At 40.7% G+C, this 17,720-nt stretch overlaps 1 long non-coding RNA gene across 1 annotated transcript in view; it reads left to right on the top strand.

Moving 5' to 3' along the window:
• LOC138275016 (uncharacterized) overlaps window positions 1–7,385 on the top strand; it is a 113,247-nt gene extending 105,862 nt beyond the window's left edge. The window contains exon 3 of the long non-coding RNA XR_011200404.1: window positions 6,970–7,385. This is a non-coding gene — a long non-coding RNA (uncharacterized lncRNA). The remainder of the gene's footprint in view (window positions 1–6,969) is intronic.
• The last annotated feature ends 10,335 nt before the right edge of the window (window positions 7,386–17,720 follow it).

Raw genomic sequence — 17,720 nt, 5'->3', positions numbered from 1 at the left:
TAGTGCAGGTGTTCACGGACAACACTACTGCCATGTGGTACTGCAACAAACGGGGCGGAGTAGGGTCCTGGACCCTTCATAAAGAGGCTCTGTGATTCTGGACATGGCTGGTACATCAGGGCATATCACTGGTGGTTGAATATCTGGTGGGATCCCTAAGCACCAGAGCAGACAAACGCAGCCGTTGAGTCAGTCGATCACGAATGGCGTCTACATCCAGAAAAGGTGCAAGGTCTCTTTCACAAATGGGGAGAGCCTTGGTTAGATCTGTTCGGCTCTGTAAAGAACACTCAATGTCAGCGGTTTTGCATGTTGGAGTTTTCATGACGGCACTAGCTCTGCAAAGCTTCTCGTCTTGAGTGGATCTCAGGCCTCCTTTATGCCTTCCCGCCAATACCACTTCTGGTCAGAGTTCTGAAGAAGATCAAGAACGACCGGGCCCAAGTAATCCTTGTGGCTCCAGACTGGGCACGGAGAGTATGGTATCCAGAGCTATTGAGCATGGCCACCGATCTTCCAGTCAGACTGCATATTTGGGAGGCACTTTTGGCGCAGCAGCAGGGGATGGTTCTCCATCTGAAGCTGTCCAATCTTCACCTTCCACGTGGAGATAGAGTGGCGGCAGTTGACGGCTTTTGACCTTCCACCTGAAGTCTGTGAGGTTATCTTGGCAACCAGGAGTCCCTCCACCAAAACGGTATACGCTTGTCTGCATCAATTTGTGCATGGTGTACAAACAAGTCTCTTGATCCCCTCCCTGCTTCTTTCCCTGCAGTTCTTCTGTTCCTCATATCTTTCGCCCAGTAGGCTCTGCATTGGCACTGTTAAAGGTTACTTGGCGGCTATCTCAGCCTTCCTAAAGTTGCCGGACCAACATTATCTTTTTAAGTCTCCTCTTCTGGGTAGATTACGTAAGGGTCTTACCCATTTGTTTTCCCCCCACTCCACTTTATCATGCCTCAGTAAGACCTTAATGTTGCTTCAGGCTCTTTCTTCTAAATCCCCATTGTTGTCTGTTTTCCCTGACAAGGTGGGGCTCCATACGAGGGCCTCATTCCTTCCAAAAGTGGTCACGCCCTTTCATGAAGCCCAATCCATCACTTTTCCTTCTTTCATTCACTCCCACATTCTTCTCACGAAGAGGAGAGACTCCACCGTCTGGATGCAAAAAGAGCATTGGCATACTACCTCAATCGTACCAAAGATTTCTGGTTTGGATGATCAACTCTTTTTTTGGTGTATGTGGGTATGAAGAAAGGGAAGGCGGTGCAGAAGTGTAACATCTCACAATGTGCTACGCTTTGGCTAAGAAGCAAGCCCCTGAGGGTTTGCGCGCTCACTCTACAAGAGCTAATGCTGCTACCACAGCGTTAGCACCTTGAGTTCCTGTCATTGATATCTGTCAAGTAGCAATGTGGGCATCTCTGCACACATTTAAAAAGTATTACTCTCTGGACAGTCAGGTCCGCAGAGACAGCTGCTTTGGTCATTCGGTCCTTCAGGACTTTCTAGTATGAGCTTAGGTTCTCAGCCCACCTCAGAGGATGGTATTGCTTGGGTATCTATTCTAAGAAAAGAATCTGCAACTAGAAGTCTCTATCAGATGAACTAGTTACTTATCTTCGATAATAACTTATCTGGTAGAGACATTCTAGTTGCAGATTCCTTACCAACCCACCCATCCTCCCTGCTTTCGAACTGATTTCATTGGACAGGGATAACCATTACAGGGCCTTAGTTTTGGCTCACCATTCTTGGTGTTCTTCATGGCTCTGCGCTTTGGCGTCAAAGTAGTGAAAAGAAATTTGACATCACTATGCCGAGGTGGCGCCTATATACGACCCCTATGTCATCACGGCGACCACGACACAAACGACAGACGCGGAGTCGACTGTCGCCACTTGACTGTGCACAAGGGTACTGCTATGATAAAAATCACTGGATCCAGTCTGACGCCTGGGAGAAATTCTAAGGTAAGGAATTTGCTATTAGAATACATCTCTACCAGATAAATTATTACCGAAGGTAAGCAACTTGTTCGTTATTCTGAAAGTTTATTATCATGTCAATGGAATATATGTTTGAAAATGACAGTGTACAACCATATCACTTTTTAGCAATATATTTTTTTAAGTGAAATCTTTAGCATGAATTAGTAAATATTTCTGCCCCCACCCTGATGACAATGATATTCGTGAACTAAGAGGCAAGTCAGAGGTCATGTGTAGCCTAATGTGGGTTAAATTTGAAAAAATTTTGAACTTTCATGTTTGAAGGTGCTCTCATATATGATAATGAAAAAATGACAGCTAAATAAAATATTGCCTAGGATCATATAACTTAACAACAGTGTGAGGGTCAAGTATATTACACTTATGCATTAGCATGAAGAGTTCTGTTACTGGATTCCTGCACACGTTTATCAGACACTACTGCCTGGTAGGCCAGGTCCGTAAGAATGAGAATTTTGCCCCTTTAGCCCATCAGGACTTCCTCCTTTGAAATTGGTCTGCAAACACACCACCGGGGATGGCATGGCTTGGGTATCGATTCCAAGGTTAGGTGTCTGCGGCTAGCATGATCCTCACCTCTGGTCCTGACACAATATAACATTTCCCAGCTTTAAAAACAGAAAGTTAACATTTTATTAACCGCTTCGCTGCCAGGCCTTTCCCCCTCAGGTGCCAGGCTTTTTTTTGGCTATTCGGGGCAGTTCGCGCTTAGGCTTTCATTACTTTTTGTCCACATAAGCTACCCATGCCAGATTTGCATCTTTTTTTTTCCCAACATCATAGGGATTCAAGAGGTACCCATAGTTTGTGGGTTCCCCTGGAGGAGAACAAGAAATTATCCAAAATACAGCCAAGATTTCCTTTTTTTTCCCAAAACAATGTGGAAAAGGGCTGCAGAAGAAGGCTTATGGTTTTTTCCCCTGAAAATGGCATCAACAAAGAGTTTGTAGTGCTAAATTCACCATCTTCCCAGCTTTCAGGAACAGGCAGACTTGAATCTGAAAACCACATTTTTCAACACAAGTTTGGCATTTTACTGCCGTATACCCCATTTTTACTATTTTTCATACTTTGGCCTCCTTCCAGTTAGAAATGGGTGTGAAACCAGTGCTGGACCCCGGAAAGCTAAACATTTCTGAAAAGTAGACAACATTCCAAATTCACCAATGGGTTTTTTGTGTAGATCCTACAAGGATTTCCTACAGAAAATAACAGCTAAAATAAAAAATATTGAAATTGAGGTGAAAAAAACAGCCATTTCTCTACACGTTTTACTCTGTACTTTTTCATGCCATGTCCGATTTTTTTTTTTAAAGCAATATACCATTACCTCTGCTGGACTCTTCTGGTTGTGGGTATATATAGGGCTTGTGGGTTCATCAAGAACCCTAGGTAACCAGAGACAATAAATGAGCTGCACCTTGCACTGAATTTTCATTCTGTACCGAGTATACAGCAATTAATTCGCTAAAATATAAAGAGTGACAAATAGGTATCAAAGAAACCTTTGTATTTCCAAAATGGGCACAAGATAAGGTGTTGAGAAGCAGTGGTTATTTTCACACCTATGAATTCTGGGTTCCCCATACTAGCATGTGAATTAGTGGGCATTTCTCTAATAGACGTCTTTGTTACACACTGTCTTACATTTACGAAGTAAAAAACGTAGAGAAAGACAAGGGGAAATAACACTTGTTCTCCTATTCTGTGTTCCCCCAAGTCTTCCGATAAAAATAATACCTCACTTGTGTGCGTAGTCCTAAAATACACGACAGTAAATGCAACATGGACACATCACATTTTTACATTGAAATCTGACGTTTTTTTTGGAAGGAGCCTAGTAGTGTATTTTGATCTCTAGCTCAGCCGGCACCTAGGGAAACCTACCAAACCTGTGCATTTTTTAAAACTAGACACCTAGGGGAATCCAAGATGGGGTGACTTGTGGGGCTCTCCCGAGGTTCTGTTACCCCGAATCCTTTGCAAACCTCAAACTTTGGCCAAAAAAACAATTTTTCCTCACATTTTGGTTACAGAAAGTTCCTGAATCTGAGAAGAGCCACAAATGTCATTCGACCCAGCGTTCCCCCAAGGCTCCCAATAAGAATGATACCTCACTTGCGTGGGTAGGCCTATTGCTCGCGACAGGAAATGCCTCAAAACACAACATGGACACAACACGTTTTCTCAAATAAAACAGCTGTTTTTTGCAAAGTGCCAAGCTGTGGATTTTGGCCTCTAGCTCAGCCGGCACCTAGGGAAACCTACCAAACCTGTGCATTTTTGAAAACTAGAAACTTAGGGGTATCCCGAGTGTGATAACTTGTAGGACTCTCACCAGGTTCTGTTACCCCGAATCCTTTGCAAACCTCAACATTTGGCCAAAAAACACTTTTTCCTCACATTTCGGTGACCAGGTTCTGGAATGTCAGAGGAGCCACCAATTTCCTTCCACCCAGCACTCCCCCAAGTCTCACGATAAAAATGGTACCTCACTTGTGTGGGTAGGCCTAGTGCACGCGAAAGGAAATGCCCCAAAACTCTATCTGGATACATCAAAATTATCAAATTCAAAACTGCCTGTTTTTGTGGTGGCGGGCACCTGCGTTTTTGGTCCTGGGCTGAGCAGCCATACTGAGAAACCTACCAAACCCAGAACTTTCTGAAAACTAGACACCCGAAGGAGTCCAGGGAGGTGTGACTTGCATGGATCCCCCAGTGTTTCCTTACCCAGAGTCCTCAGCAAACCTCAAATTTAGCTAAAAAACAAAAATCACATTTTTCCCACATTTCTGTGTGGGATCACCCCACCAGGGCCAATTTCCTACCACCCAAAAACATGTTAAAGGGGAAACCAAAGCAGGTCCAAAAGGGCAGTTTAAAAAAATAAAAATGTAGACTGACAAGTGGGGCAGAATTTTTATCGGCATAGATGAGACAATGCTGGGTGGTAATTTTGTGTATTCCTGCAGATTCCAGAAGGTTCCCTCATAAACATGGGGAAATATGTGTGATTTCTAGCAAAGTTGGCAGTTTAAAGGGCATTGTGGGTAAGAAAATGGTGCAGGATGCATGTGAAGCACACCACCCTGGACTCACCCAGATGTTTACTTTTGAAATGTGTCTAGGTCTTGTGGATTTTTCTACGTGGCAGCGTCCCACAGTCCTAAAAGTGCAGCACTCACCCTTCCAAGTGGGATGATTTTGAGAGTTAGCCAAGCTCTCATGGCCCAAATGTAAAACCAAAACACCAAATAATCAAATGTCCTCTTGCTTGCCGTGGCTTAAGATGTTTTAGTGTGCAGGGTAACAGCTGAAATTCTGTTACCCCCTTCAGTTGGGGTGGGGGCATAACCGTGCCCATACTGGTTGGTAGCCACCACCACTCTTGTTTTTTTTTTAAACTCCCTGGCATTTAGTAGTTTTGCTGATCACCAAACCCCCCCCATGGGTGTGGATTGAGGGTAATTGCCCCATCTGCCCACTGGTGGGCAGAACAACTTTGGCCCCATTTATTTGGGGCAGGGGTACGGACATACCCCCACCCTCTTATTTTAGAAAAAAATCTTCCCTGGTGGGCTTTCTGCCCCTTCTTGGGGGCAGATGGGCCTTCACAAAATAGGCAGAAATGGCCCGAAAATAATATCTGATAGAGACTTCTAGTTGAAGATTGCTTACCTTAGAATTTTCCCTCAGGAGTCAAACTGGATCCAGAGATTTTTCTTCGACCAATACCCTTGCGCGTCAGTAGGTGGCGCCGTGGACGCTGTGATGACTTCTTCTTCTTACATTGACCTGAGGATTTCGAAGAGTGGTGATGACTCCGCGACCGATCTCAAGACCTTCCTCTCGAGCGAGAACAGGACCTACGCGGAGTCGAGTGCCGGGCTGCCATTAGCTTTAGGGACCGCTCCCTCATGGCTTTCGGGTGCATGGCCCGACACTTGAAGCACGACTTCGGGTCGTGGTCGCGCTCGAGGCACCACAGACAAATGCGATGAGGATCCATCACCGACATTGTCCGATGGCAGTCCTCACAAGGCTGGAATCCGGTCTTCGGGGTCATCTTGACGCACCAAAGTCGTACACAAAAATGTCAACAAAACGGTTGAATTTGGCCAAAAAATAGCCAGGGTAGCTCTCTCCGGATCAGCACGTAGTGCAGAAAGAAAAGAACTGACATCACTGCGCAAGGGCGGTGTCTATGTACTACTCCCGACGTCATCACGGCGACCACGACGCCTGCGGAGTCGACCGACACCACCTACCGACGCGCAAGGGTACTGCTCGAAGAAAAATCTCCAGATCCAGTCTGACGCCTGGGGGAAAATTCTAAGGTAAGGAATCTGCAACTAGAATATGTCTCTACCAGATATTTTGTTACCGAAGGTAAGTAACTTGTACTTTAGGCCATTTGGGAGCTTGCGTAAGGGGTCGCTCCCCTTATCAATATAAAGGTTAAAAAAAAAAGACAATCCCTGGTTTCTAGTGGCTCCTGCACCCCTCCCCCGCGCCAAAAGGGGCAGAAAAGGTCTAATAAAAAAAATTGCTTCCTCCCTTTCCCCCCTCACAGGGGAACGACCCTTGCCTAAAGGGTCGCTTCCCTTATCAATATAAATAAAAAAAATGTAAATACCATCCCTGGTGCCTAATGGCTTCTTCCCTCCCTGGGGGCAGATCGGCCTAATTAATATAGCATTATGTCCATGGCTGTGAAGGGGTTAAGGACCTGAAGGCAAGGATCATCAACACCCGCTTTAGCAAGAGGTTTCTGCTGTCCCGTGACAAAGTTGAGGCAGGATACAATTGGGACTTTCCTATGGTAGTAGTATGACAATTATGCCATTATCAGGCTTTTGAATACTGTATTCGAGATTTAAGGCTATTTGCTTGCCCTCCACTTGAACGTCATATTGGTTCTGCATGGAATAGTTACAAGGTGTATTTTCTCTTATAGGGAATGACGGCTCCAAACAGGCATGAACACTAAGGAACTGACCATTCTTATCGCATGAAGAGAGAGGGGACATAAACATGGACTATGTCATGAATTTAGAGTTTGATTGGTTATGTGGAATACACCTTCCCTAAGATTTCTGTGAAATAAAGCTTTTTCTGATTGTAAAGGCTGCTGATTAATAAAGTGGACAAAGGAAATGCATAATCCATGGCTAGGGCCTGAGATTGAATCATAGTTCATAATTTCAATAATTATCGAAAGTAAATGTGCTTTGCTAATGTGTCCCTCATTAGTGTTGACCTACCTTTAGTATTTTGTAGTGAAAGCTAACTACCCAACTGCATCTCCAATAACTTTTTTTAACCAATTTTAATTACATTTTTAATATCAGTGAGTTACATTATCATTAGTAAAATCAGCAATCCAGCTACATCGTCATTAATAAAATAGTATCACATCAGTATCAGCAGGAGTCCTTGGTTCAGTCCTTAAAGACAGCAACATTGGAAAAAACAAGTCATGTGTTGATGTTAACTCACATTCTGCCATTACCATAAGTGCTATTCAATCTTCCCATCTCAAGCAAGTACTGCGAACATTGAAAATCAACAGTGACATCCATGGAGCTATAATGTCCACTGGGAAGCTATTTGGGGACATCAAAGGGTGTAACAGAAGGGTGTTGTCACTCACCCATGGACAGGCTGGAAGGGGTTATGACGGAGGAGTGGGAATGGGGATGAAAGGGGACTTGGGGGGAGGTTATGTCCCCGCCAGGGTAGGTTTAAGTGACTGGCCATCAAATCTTGTTTGTATGTGTGCAAGTCAAGTAATAGTGCTTCCCATTCCACAGTTCTGGGGTATTTGCATAGTCCTCATGTTTCTTGCCTCCTGAGCTCCTCTCCCTGTCCCCACTTCAGTATTGCCGCACACCAGTGGACTATATCTAGCAATACCTGGGCTTTCCAATGCATGGCAATTAGTCTGCGTGCTATCAGCAATGCTTGGTTTATAAACCGGTTAGCAGCTTTATCTGTTTTTGAGCACCTCAACAATCCCAACAATGCAACTTCCATTGGAAACACATCCAGTCACCTCTCAGCAAGTTGGACACTGCCGCCCATAAGGTTACAGACTCTGAGCAGCTCCAGAACATGTGCATCGTGTCAGCACCTGCATGTTGGCATCTCGGACAACCAGAGGAGGACCCAAACATTTGGGACCGAGTTGCGGGAGTGAGGTAAGCTATATGCAATATATTATGCTGGATGTACTGAACTTGGTATTCCGCATCATCCTGTGGTATGTAAGTACTTTTTCCAGTCTTTCCTAGTCAACTCGCCACCCAAGCCCCACTCCCTAAGGGCTACATTTAACAGGCTGTGTGTGGTGTATGCTAGTGCACAAACAAACCAGATGACAAGTCTACAACCTCAACCCATTATATACAGTGTGTGTATGAGAGGGTGCTTATGGGGTTGCCATGGAGCCAAAGATGGCAGCCGTGGAGTAACTTTGCTCCAGGACCTGAATGCCGCAGTCAACATTAATCCTGCCATAATCAGGTGCCCAGGAGGCTCCCTCACCTCTTTCCCCAAAACATCTGCATATAAAGGAGCTGCGGGGCTGGGGAGGTGACCCTCCCACCAACTGATTATGGCTATCCAGCCTGCAACAACATGAGCTGGCCTATCGCACGTCCCCTCTCCGCACCTGCCCATTGAGAGGGGACGCCTCATTGCAGTGATCCACGGAGAGTGGTCATCAACTGGGCTGACTGCGGGGCTTTGCTGGACAGTGGAGGTGAGAGAGACTGGCACTGTTGCACTGTGTATGAAGACAGCCTCACACTTGTCGGCCACTTCCCCGCTCAGCACCCGACCCCAGTGTGGGGGGTCACACAAAAATGACAGGCCCCGGTGGGACAGAATACAACAAGAATTTACAGAAGGACCCATGTCATCCCCAGACAGAGGTGAGGTACCCCACTGCTTCAGTGCAACCCTGACATGCAGGCCTGGGGTCCTAGGGAGGCCTGATTCCATACCCGGACGGTGGACTTGCCCTGGAGTTTAGACTAGTGAAAGGAAGTAATGGAACACGACTATTGACGGCGGGCCAACCCTGAGGTACCCCCTCTGTGGAGCAACTCCAGAGGATGCCGGCACTGGGAGAGACTCATGGAGGGAGTCGTGCCTGCTCTTCAACATCACCTCACCTTCCTTGATGATGCAGCTGTGGGACCGGGTGGCCCTGCTTGATGGCACTGTGGACTTAGAGGTGATGAGTCAGGTGACATCCAAGCTTCCCCAACGAGTAAACGCACTCATCTCACCGGCCCCCCAAAAGGCAGTCTTCAGGAGAGGGCTAGGGGCAGAGGGAGTGCATAGGAATCAGGATCATCCAGTGCACGATTGCAGCACGACACCCTCTGCTCCTAAACAGACTGTGGGGACCCGAATCAAGGGCTATCAACTTCCGTCCATGCTCACCCCAGGGTGTGCAAACCCTCCCCCCCGGACTAAGACAGTGCTGCATCTGGTTGTCGACTGGCCAGACCCAACCCTGCATACCACACCGGGGCATACCCGGCACAGGTGGGGGGAGGGTGTAGGGGGGCTGGCTACAAAGACCACAGCTGACACTCGCAGACTTTTACCCATGGACCATGGTTGGAGTCATCCTGCATACAGTGATCCAGTAACGTATTGGTGTGGTAGATTGGGAACACACCATGGGTAAACCGAAATCACCAAAACCTCACCCCTGTCTACCCTATCCCACACTCCATCATGGGGAGGAGCCTTGACATGGGGCAAAGACCTCCAGTTCTCCACAGGACTTAGGTGAAAAACTGGCCACCATCCTATTTACCTACTTACCAATAAATCCTCTTGCTCATCAGTAGAAGCGCACATAAAGGAGATATGTGTGGAATTTGGTCTCCTTCGGAAGGACCTGCGAAAACTGGCTTCCCGGTTCACCAACACGGAACGTAATATCACAGAGATGGCACCACAGCGGAAGACCCAAAAACAGACCACCCAAGACCTTCTGGACAAAGTGCACTAGTTAGGTACGTGCTGAGTCATGCCAGGCTAAAGCCAAGTGAAGCATGCCAATGGAACTCCTGACCAGGTTATGACCCTGCCATTGGCAGACTACCTGTAAAAACCAAAGACCACGGGTCTGGGGCCCATCCACTCCTTTCTTCAACACTGTAGGCGGCTTTTTAATCAGTCTGCTCCACGCTATTAACTAGGGCTTCCTGAGGCACCATACTGCAGTATCTCTCAGATTGCCAGCCCAACTCTAGCAAATACACAGCTCGAATCCACTCATAAGGGGACAAACCTGGCTAACTGCTGGTGTGGCGGTCCCCTACAATAACAGAAATCACCCTGCCTACAGGCCGGACATTACATTTGCAATCTGCCATTCTTCAGTATGTATCACTCTGACCTACACAGCTAACTGGCCACCCCTATAATATCTGTCGACTATTCAACGTAATAAACCAGGCCTCCCCACTATATACTAGATCAGCCTAATAGTCTGTATTGATTGCCTCTCCTGGAGTACCTGTTTGGGACCCTATCATCCTTCGTTCTAGGTCCATGCCTCCTAACCTACACCAAACTACTAAACATAAACCCCTCTTCAAGGGTCCAAGTGGGCTGCCTAATATTGCTCCCCTTTCCTGTTGATCGTGGCGCACGACAGGGTTGTCCCATCTCCCCAATCCTGTTCTCCATATCCATGTAGCCAATGGCGCACTGCCTCAGTTGGAAAAGCCCCGTTTGGGGGGATACAGCTGCACGGAGACACGCATATAGTGTCCCTTTACACAGATTATGTTCTACTTTACATCCGAGACACACAAATCGACACCTCCTGTTTGACATCTGCCTTTCAGGACTTCGAAGGGACGGGATAGATGGGATGGAGGGGTTATGGGTGGGGAAGTGTATTAATACTCAGGTATTATTTTATATACTTTGGTACATTTTTATTCCTTTTTAAAAAATATGCTATGGGGTAAGGGATGGGATATTCCGGTTGCAGGAGTTATCAGTAGGGAAGTTTATTAATACTGAGGTATTAATTAATTCAATTGGGATTTTTTTTTAATTTTTTTAATACATGCTGTGTAGTTAGGGGCTGGTTATGTGGGATACAGGGGTTATGGGTGGGGAAGTGTATTAATACTGAAGTATTAATTTATACACTTGAGTAATTTTGTATTCATATTTTTTTTATGTTGCAGGATAAGGGGTGGGATATATGGGATGCAGGGGTTATGGGTGGGGAAGTGTATTAGTACTTGGGTATTAATTTGTACACTTGGGTAATTTTTTATTTGTTTTTTAAAAACAAGCTGCAGGATAACGGATGGGATATATGGATTATGGGTGGGAAGTATATTAATACTCAGGTATTATTTTATACACTTGGGTACTTTTTATTATTATTATTTTTTTAAACATGAGTTGAATTAGGGGCGGGATATGGGGGATGCAGGGGTTATGGGTGGGGAAGTGTATTAATACTCAGGTATTTATTTATATCCTTGGGTATTTTTTATATTGGTGTAATTCTTCTTTTAGGGAAGTGATAGTGTTTATTGAGGGATAATGAGTTGGGAGTGTATTGATACTGACATTTTATTTTTAATAATGGTGAATTCATTTTATTTTTTTTATTTTTATTTTTTGCTTTTCAGTGTTAAAGATGTTTATTTGTTTAAATTCAAAATAGATATGTATTAATTTTATATTTAAATATGTATTATAATAATATTTTGTAGAGTAGAATATTGTTTGTGAATATTTTTTTTAATTATTAATTGTACTTTGTTTTTTTCATTTTTAAAAATTGTTAAAACATTTTTTATTTTATTTGGAAAATGTTAGATTTTTTTCTGGTAATATAAAATTAATATGAATGTATTTAAAATTATATTTTTGGAAGTATAATAATAAATATATATTAAATTGAATTATTATTACTTTTTTTTAGTTTTATTATTTAATTAAAAAATCCCAGAAAATATATAAATATTATTTTTTTATTATTTTTGGTGTTAGGGTTTTTTTCATCCACAAAATTTTTTTTTATATGCAAACATAATTTTTCAATAATAAAAACATATTTTATTTTTAAAAATGTTTATTTTTATTTTGAAAATAATATAGTTTTAAAAATGCTAAATATTTTTTTATTTATTATTTAATATTTACAGATTTTTGTAAATTTTTTACAAATTTATTTACATTTATTTAACCTTTTTTTTCTGGTATTTCCTTCTTTTTCCTATTATACCCTATGAGTGAAATAGTCAGTTTTCTAATTTTAGTGCTCCTCCTGGTCAAGACAGGACGGAAGCAGAGACCTCGTTCGGGTAAGTGGAATTATAATTCTTTTTACAGTATGTTTTAGGGTATTTTTACTGCAGATATAGTTGTCGGAGGTAATTCTAAGGTAGGGAGTAGATTTTCGATGTTTGGAATGTTTAATTTTTTCTTCCCGTACAGGTTTGCATATGATAGTGGTATCGATAAAAAAATAAAAATGTGTAGCAGTGTTTTACCTTTAAAATAATTGTACTGCTTTTCTAATAAATACGAACAATTGTTTTTTTGCCTGTGATTATTTTATTTTAGGGCTCGATAAACAAGGCAATTGTCCGGTTTTTAAAAAGAATATTTTGTTAATTGTAACAGCCTTCGTAATTTTTTTTTTTTTTGTATTAGTAGTGTCCTTTATTTCGTTTTCATGTATTTTTGTTGATTATTATTTTGTTCTTTAATGCTGTTGCTTTGGTAAGTATCTGATTCACATTTTTTATTTTCTTGGGTATAAAATGTTCTTGGGGTGCTTTTAATATTGTTTTTTTTTCAAATTTGTGGTTTGGTAAAATGTTATATTTTCTTTTTCTTCAACTTTTTATTGTATACAGAGTTGTTTTTTTCATCATCCATTTGGTATCACCAATTACATTTTTTTCAGGATGATTTTTTTTTTTTTTTAATTCTGCAGTATAAAATGCTTCTTCTATATTAATGAAGAGGATTTCTTCAGCAACACGTATTTGCATAAAGACATGAAAACTTCAAAGGTAGGATCTGTTTTGGTTGGATTAATTTAGTGTAAAAATAATTTAAAAAATGGCAATTTAATTAATGGTCTTTTTTAAAAACTGGCAAGTCATTTCTGAGTAGCCTAGTGGTTGTTAGTAATGTAGAATATATGCTAGACTGTCAAGATAGTCTGAAGCCGTCATTGTATGAAATTCTTGTATTTTTGCCAAAATTCTTTATGCCATTTCTTTGCTTTTTTGACTTTGGCGTGGGTTCAGGCTACCTGAGAGTGACTGAGCAAGTCTCATTTCTTGGAAACCTTGCTCCTTCTTCAAAATTTCCATGAAATGATATAGGTTTGGGTGGGGTTTTCCTATTGCTCCGTTAAAGGAGTTGTGCCATCCCTCTATGGCATTATTAGTCTTTGCACCACCTTCTAAACAGGTCTGGTAGCAGTTCCACCATTCTATTGGAAATCTTGGCTTTCTTCTGCGACCAGATCTGCTTAGGTGTCCAATCCAGGTTTCTTCGAAATAATTTAGTAAGGGTGCCAATTTGTCTACATTTACCGTATAATAGTTAGAATCTGTTATTGTTGTGTAATACTCATCTACTTTTTCAGGTGGTACAAAGCATAATGCTGTTAGTTTCCTTAATTCAAATTGCAGTATGCAGTCTGAGAAATATTCTCTACTTAAGGATGATTTTTTAATTCTACGCCAATATGCCTGTGAAAAGTAGAAAAAGCATCCTTGAATTTGGGTTTCTGGATATATTTTCAGTATTGTGTTTATCACTGATAATTTGAAATCCAGTATCACTTTTCTAGGTCTTTTATTCAGTGTTTTGTTTCTGATTGCTGATAACAATTCAGTATAAGTAGAGGAATGTTTGTCAGGCAATAATGCATACACTAGGGGGACTGTAGTGTTATTTTTTGTTGCATGTATAGTGTAAATTTGAGTGAACGGATGGGGTGTAGATTTAAATGTTCCATCCATCATCCAAAATTCACTATTTTCTAGGATTAGTAAGTTGCAGGTTGTGCTAAATATTAAAATTAATTTTTTGAGGGTTTTCGTTGTCATGCATGAGAAAAGTTTCTTTGGAAAAGGCAATTTTTAGTTCCGGGGGATGTTAATGTCTTCATAGGATCGCTGTGTTACATGTTGGGGGTTACTTGCCAGTTTTTCTCGTTGAAACATTCGCCTAAGGTTTGGTATAGAAGGTATGCTACCTGCAATCTGTACGGGAATACTTTGTACTACCTCCCTTAGAACCTGTCCGCAGGAGTCATTGGAGGTGTGTGCAATATGTTTTATTTTTTGTACATTTTCTCTAATCTATTTCCATTGCAGAGGCAGAGTGGTTGTGCTCTGTTGTCCTAACAACGGTGTCTTCCAGAGTAACAGCTCTGCCTCTGCAATGTGAAGAGTAGAATTGTACACACCTCCAATGACTCCTGAGGTTGACAACCTCATCTCTTCAATAAAGATACCCTTCATACTTTAGTAGCTGGTGTCCTGTTCGTGAGGTCATGTAACTTGCTTCACCTTGTGATGCCATTCATAAAATATCTGTAAATAATACAAAAAAATATATTATAAGAACTTTTTAGTTTTTAATTTTAATTATGTGGTGGAATTACTTTATAAAATAGTAAGTTAGTTAACATATAGTGCATGCTCTTTCTAAGTGTTCAGTGTAGCTGGAATATTACATTTTACATTTGTTGATTGTGTATCACCAGTGCTGAGGTAAGTCATTTGTGGATTTAGAATTGTAAATGTGGGTCTAGTCTGTGACCAGTATCTGTTCTGAGGTAAGTACTTTTTGGAGTTGTGATAGTAAATTTCATGTATGTTCACTGCCCATTTCCTGAGCTGATGTGAATATGCAGTGGAGGTGGAGTACTAAATTTGGCCTTTATTAACTGTCTTTTAGCTGCCCTGGGATAAGTGCTTGGTGGAGCTGTAATAGTAAATTTGTTTGTTTTTAAGTCACTGTCCAGCACCTACCCTCACGCAAGTATGTGGGGAATTTGGAATGGTAAATTTGGATTTTACTGAATGTCTATCATCTGCCCTGAGGTAAGTACTTGGTGGAGTTGGAATACTAATTCTAGTTCTATTTAGTGTCCAGCACTTGCTCTGAGGTAAGTACTTGGTGGAATTGTAATAGTACTTTTCTCTTATACTCACTGTCCAGCACCTACCCCTATGTAAGTATGTGGAGAAGTTGGAATAGTAATTTTTGTATTTATTTACTCTTTCATTTGCTCTGAGGTAAGTATTTGGTGGATTTCAATAGTAACTTTGGTTCTATTTAGAGTGCACCATCTGTCCTGACGTAAGTAGTTTCTGGAGTTGTAACAGTTAATTTATTGTATACTCACTGTCCAGCAGCTGTCCTTACATAAGTATCCGCTGCAGTTGTATTAGTAAAGTTGAGTGTATGTATTGTGCAGTATCTGCTTTAAGGTGACTACTTGGATGGAGGTTTAATAGTACATCTTACCTTTTATGTAGAGTCCACACGTAGTTGAATTTTTTTCAATTTTTTCACATCTTCTGGTGTTTTTTTTGTTCCTTGGAGTCTAAAAGAAATAATAAAGAGTGTATTATTTAGTTTTTTATTTTGTATTATTAATGTTTTTACTTTGAATACTTGTGATTCTGTAAGTACTGAGTGCAGTTATACTAATATTTTTGGGCTTATTGTTATTGTATTCCATCTGCTCTCAAGTAAGTATTAGGTGGTGTTTGAATAGTTAATTGGCCTTTACTGGTTGTTTTTAAGATACCCTCAGGTAAGTACTTTGTGGATTGGGAAAAGTTAATTTGAGCGTACTCACTGTCCAGTATTTGTTTCAAGGTAAGTAGTTGGTTGAGTTAGAATAGTAAATTTGGTGTTATTTAGTGTTTAGCGCCTGCCCTTAGGTAAGTACTTGTTGGAGTTTTAATAGTATTTATTTTATAATATATGTGCAGCACGTCCCTTATCTAAGTATCTGGTGGAGTTTGAATAGTAAATTTGTCATTTACTGATTGTTTATTACTTGCCGTGACGTAAGTAGTTGGTGGACTTGGATTAGCTAATTTGGCATTTATTTACTGTTCATCATCTGTTCTGAGGTAAGTAGTTTGTGGATTTGCAACAGTAAATTTTGTTTTATTTAGACTCTACCACTTGTCAAATGTAAGTAGTTGGTGGAGTTCTACTAGTAAATTTGCCCCTACTTTGTGACCAGGTGCTGCTGTCTGGTAAGTACATTGTGGACTTGGAATAGTAAGTTGTCTCTATAATCATTGTCTACCACATGCTGTCATGTAAGTATGCAGTGGCGTTGCAGTAGTATAGTTAGATTTTAGTCACTGTGTATTAGCTGCCCAGAGGTAAGTTCCTTGTAGACTTGGAATAGTACATTTCATGTTTTCTCAGTGGGGAGAACAGGTCCCCATGTAAGTATTTATTTTCTATGAGGTTAATTCTTATCTTTCTGGAAAGATTTATGCTACGTTTAGTTGCCATTTTGGACTTGTAGTAAGGTAAGTAGTCAGTAGAGTTTTATTAATAATTTACTTGTACTGGTTCTTATTTATCATATTCTGTGAGGTAAGTAGATTTTCAAATGACACTACTAATATTTTGGAAGTTCATTTGTTCTACTTCATTCAGGTATGTACTTAGCTTAATTTAGAAAGTACTTTTTTTTCTAGCCTTCAATTTTGAGGTGAGTAATATCTTGCCTTTGAATTAAATTTACTAGGTGAAATCATTTTTTTTTAACTATTTCGCACATGAATTGTTTTATAGATACATTTTATTTGTATCATAATTTTTTTTAGTAATCTTATCATACTCATTTTTTAACATATTATTTTAACACAATTTGTAACGCTTTAATCAAACTGTTTCTGAGAAATGGAAATTGTTTACCTTTTATAACACAGATGTCCTGTTATTTTTTTGGTCACTTTCCTGAAATATACGTCTGTAATACAAAAGTGTAAAATTACCTTATTTATTCATTTTTTTGAGCTATTTTATAGCTTTGTATATACATTTATATCTATTTTAAGTATATGTTACCATGCAATGTCAGTAGATGGCGCTGTTGGATGAAATATAGATAACTTTCTCTCCGTAGTGTTTTACATGTCCTCTCTGTAAGCTGTTCGGTGTAATACTGAACACAAAATGGAGGTCGTCTGTATATATGTATTTTTATGAGTAATGCTATAATTGTAAATAAAATATGTTTTGGACGTTTTTTTTTATTCTGTACTCGTTTCTGACAGAACTTATATTTAATTTACAAGTATAGTTATAGCGTAGTTTGCATTTCTTTTCCCTTTTAGTTGTCGTTTCTTGAGGAGAAGAAATACTTCCTGGGTGATGTAGAAACTGTTGTAGGACTAACGTTTTCTATAGTGTTATTTTCGTTACTGTTCTACCCTTTTTGTTTTAAAACAATTTATTTCACATTAAAACTGTGTTTATATGTTTTCAATTTGTGGTGATGTTTTCATTGTTTTCTGTAGGCAAAATATTGTTGTTTTTGTTTTCGCTGGTTTTTCAGCATAGTACTGTAGTGGGTCCCATATTCGTTATATAGGAGGTCGTTGTTTAGGCATATTTCTATTTAATCGTTTTTTTCGTTGTTTA

Source organism: Pleurodeles waltl, chromosome 2_2 (genome assembly GCF_031143425.1).
Source record: "Pleurodeles waltl isolate 20211129_DDA chromosome 2_2, aPleWal1.hap1.20221129, whole genome shotgun sequence".
NCBI lineage: Eukaryota > Metazoa > Chordata > Amphibia > Caudata > Salamandridae > Pleurodeles > Pleurodeles waltl.
This window is presented reverse-complemented; position numbering and strand designations above follow the sequence as displayed.